Below are 4,180 nucleotides of genomic sequence, written 5' to 3'. Positions count from 1 at the left end.
GATGACCTCAGATGTTAAGTCCCATAGTGCTAAGAGCCATTTGAACCATTTTTTGGATGACTTGTCTCTGACATGTGGTCTGAAAATTTTTGTTGTGCATTTTGAGTGCTTTTAAAGATGCGAGGGCCTTGAGGTTCGTATGAATATGTTTTGTGCTTGTCCATGTTGTTTGTTATGGGCGTTATTTAGTTGACCTCGTATAGTGCTAAGAAACAACGGATGTTTGTTCTCACCGTCGTCCACTTCTCTGAGCGGCGGTTCTTAAGTATTTTCTAGAAGTAATACAGCAACAATTACGCTCACTTGGTGGTGCTTGAATAGCCTGAGGTGTACCTTACTGTTTTAATACATTTGATTTTAAGTTTTGGTTATCGACTTTTTAGTTTAAAAGGGGTTAGAAACCCACCTTGAACTGAGGCCTGGTTTAAGTTACGGCAAGGGCTGTGAGAGCGGGCAACGGCCTTGCCCCAGTGGATACACCGGTTCCCGTGAGATCACCGAAGTTAAGCGCTGTCAGGCGTGGACGGCACTTGGATGAGTGACCATCTGGGCCGCCATGTGCTGTTGCCATTTTTCGGGGGTTCACACAGCCTCGTGATACTAATTGAGGAGCAACTCGACGAATAGTAGCGGCTCTGGTCAAAGAAAACCATCGTAACGACCGGGAGAGCGGTGTGCTGACCACACGCCCCTCCTATCCACATCCGCAACTGAGGATGACACGGCGGTCGGATGGTCCCGATGGACCACTTGTGGTCTGATGACGGAGTGCTGTGAGAGCAGTCGTAGCTTTTTGTAAGAGGCTGTTCGAATAGTGTTATGTAACAATACGAAACGGAATGCAAAATAATAAATATAAAAGAAGAACTTGTTAAGGTTTTTCGATTTTATGCCAACACTTTCGTAATTTTTTCCTCTTAGGTTTTATTTAAATATAATCAAACAGTGATGTTGTGCCTTGCAGTGTGACCTAGTTACTTATTCAGTTCTCCGTTACGGAGCAAGAAAGTTCCGTTTTCTCTGCATCTTTCTCTTTCAGCAGCCAATTGGGTGCGTACCATAGTTGCCACTCATACCGTGTCAGTGCGCCGGTTCGGATCAGCGTTTCCAGCACCTCGGTCAATGAAAGGAATTGGGCGTCTAAATGTTTGCCGTATCCAACAAACCGTTGATACGCTTTTAGAGGGGAAAAAAACCAAATTAAAATAAGTGAAAGGAAATCTTACAATGAATATTTGTCAGCCCTCAACATCCCACTCAGCTCTCAACTTTCCGTTGCACGCCCTCTGCTCGTTTTATGGAAAAGTACTTTCAGTTATAAATGTTTCTTGCAGACTCGAAAACGGGACTAATAGCGTACTTGCAATTTCAGCAACAGTGCGACTGATCATTGTTCACTTACTCAAAGCATTTTCCGACTTTATGTGACAGTATAAGCAAAAATTGTACGACTAACCGGGAACTCGCCCTAAAATCTTGATTTCGCAATCTTCTCACCTCACACTCAACCAAAAACTTGCCATGGCTCCCCTTTTCCTGCAGCCGAATCGAGTCACACGATCTGAGGACTCACCTGAATTACTGCTGGTCTATGTCTTGAGTTAACTTGTTTCCTAATTACATCACAGTATAACAGTCGCTAAACCATGAATATTTGTAGTCAGTGCGTACCCTGTACTTTTAGTCCAGAAGCTCTCGAGTTACCTACGTGTTTGGCTATAAAAATGTGGCCTACCGTTTTAACAGTGGGCTGTGCTGAAGCCATCACAGAACTACGCCGAAAGACACGTCGGCGATGAAGTTGCTGTTTGGGTAAAGCAATTACTAGTACTACAGTCAGAGATGGTCTTAGTATGATCTCGGAGACTTACATACCACCAAATTTGTTATTCCTTGTCCTTCGCAGATGTAGCGCCTGTTAGCTGAAAAGACTGTACGTTGCATATAGTTGACTGATTGATTTGTGGGTTATCGTTCAGTCGTCCTGAATAACATACTACTTCTCAAAAAAAGTTAATCATCCAGAAAGGGAGAATGAAATGAAATGAAACTTCATGGGCACAGAGAATACGTGATGTTACTTCAGCAAATGAAAAGAATCATGTCAGATTTATAAAGAACGTGGAAGTATGAGCTCACTTTCCACTATAAATTTGCACGACCTCTGCTCTGGATGCACCCACAGATTCGGTTAGTAAGGGTTACGTAAAATAGTTACATCCTCCTCAGAGGTAAGCCAACCAACAATTGTTGTAGCAGCTCCTTGATATTTTGGATACTGGTAATGAGACGGAGTTTACGTAAGTTCTGCTCCCACATACGTTCCATCTGGGATAGATTTGGTGATCCTGCTACCCACGGTAGTACCTCACTTCACGCAAACAGTTCACAGACACACATGCCATGTGTGGACGTGTATTGTTGTTGTGGTCTTCAGTCCTGAGACTGGTTTGATGCAGCTCTCCATGCTACTCTATCCTGTGCAAGCCTCTTCATCTCCCAGTACCTACTGCAGCCTACATCCTTCTGAATCTGCTTAGTGTATTCATCTCTTGGTCTCCCTCTTCGATTTTTACCCTCCACGCTGGCCTCCAATACTAAATTGGTGATCCCTCGATGTCTCAGAATATGCCCTACCAACTGAACACTTCTTCTAGTCAACTTCTGCCACAAATTTTTATTCTCTCCAATTCTATTCAAAACCTCCTCATTAGTTATGTGATCTACCCATCTAATCTTCAGCATTCTTCTGTAGCACCACATTTCGAAAGCTTCTATTCTCTTCTTGTCCAAACTACTTATCGTCCACGTTTCACTTCCATACATGGCTACACTCCATACAAATTCTTTCAGAAATGACTTCCTGACATTTAAATCTATACTCGATGTTAACAAATTTTTCTTCTTCAGAAACGCTTTCCTTGCCATTGCTAATCTACGTTTTATATCGTGTCTACTTCGACCATCATCAGTTATTTTGCTCCCCAAATAGCAAAACTCATATACTACTTTGTCTCATTTCTTAATCTAATTCCCTCAGCATAACCCGACTTAATTCGACTACATTCCATTATCCTCGTTTTGATTTTGTTGATGTTCATCTTATACCCTCCTTTCAAGACACTGTCCATTCCGTTCAACTGCTCTTCCAAGTCCTTTGCTGTCTCTGAGAGAATTACAATGTCATTAACGAACCTCAAAGTTTTTATTTCTTCTCCATGGATTTTAATACCTACTCCGTATTTTTCTTTTCTTTCCTTTACTGCTTGCTCAATATACAGATTGAATAACATTGGGAATAGGCTACAACCCTGTCTCACTCCCTTCCCAACCACTGCTTCCCTTTCGTGTCCCTCGACTCTTATAACTGTCATCTGCTTTCTGTACAAATTGTAAATAGCCTTTCGCTCCCTGTATTTTACCCCTGCCACCGTCAGAATTTGAAAGAGAGTATTCCAATCAACATTGTCAAAAGCTTTCTCTAAGTCTACAAATGCTAGAAACGTAGGTTTGCCTTTCCTTAGTCTTTCTTCTAAGATAAGTCGTAGGGTCAGTATTGCCTCACGCCGGCCGAAGTGGCCGTGCGGTTAAAGGCGCTGCAGTCTGGAACCGCAAGACCGCTACGGTCGCAGGTTCGAATCCTGCCTCGGGCATGGATGTTTGTGATGTACTTAGGTTAGTTAGGTTTAACTAGTTCTAAGTTCTAGGGGCTAATGACCTTAGCAGTTGAGTCCCATAGTGCTCAGAGCCATTTCAACCATTATTGCCTCACGTGTTCCAACATTTCTACGGAATCCAAACTAATCTTCCCCGAGATCGGCTTCTATCAGTTTTTCCATTCGTCTGTAAATAATTCGCGTTAGTATTTTGCAGCTGTGACTTATTAAACTAACAGTTCGGTAATTTTCACATCTGTCAACACCCGCTAATCATATAGTAAAGCTGCATGCCCTCGGGAAAAATTAGGGCTGTAGTTTCCCCTTGCTTTCAGCCGTTCGCAATATCAGAACAGCAAGGCCCTTTTTGTTAGTGTTACAAGGCCAGATCACTCAATAATCCAGACTGTTGCCCCTGTAGCTACTGAAAAGGCTGCTGCCCCTCTTCAGGAACCACACGTTTATCTGGCCTCTCAACAGATACCCCTCCGTTGTGGTTGCACCTACGGTACGGCTATCTGTAT

The 4,180-nt window shown here is 42.9% G+C and overlaps 1 pseudogene; it reads left to right on the top strand.

Annotated features, from left to right (window-relative positions):
- The first annotated feature begins 452 nt into the window (after positions 1–452).
- Positions 453–570, top strand: LOC124720414 (annotated as a pseudogene).
- The last annotated feature ends 3,610 nt before the right edge of the window (positions 571–4,180 follow it).

The sequence above is a fragment of the Schistocerca piceifrons genome, chromosome 1, assembly GCF_021461385.2.
Source record: "Schistocerca piceifrons isolate TAMUIC-IGC-003096 chromosome 1, iqSchPice1.1, whole genome shotgun sequence".
In the NCBI taxonomy this organism is placed as follows: Eukaryota; Metazoa; Arthropoda; class Insecta; order Orthoptera; family Acrididae; genus Schistocerca; species Schistocerca piceifrons.
Note: the sequence above shows the minus strand (reverse complement) of the source record. Positions and strands in the feature narration are given on the sequence as shown.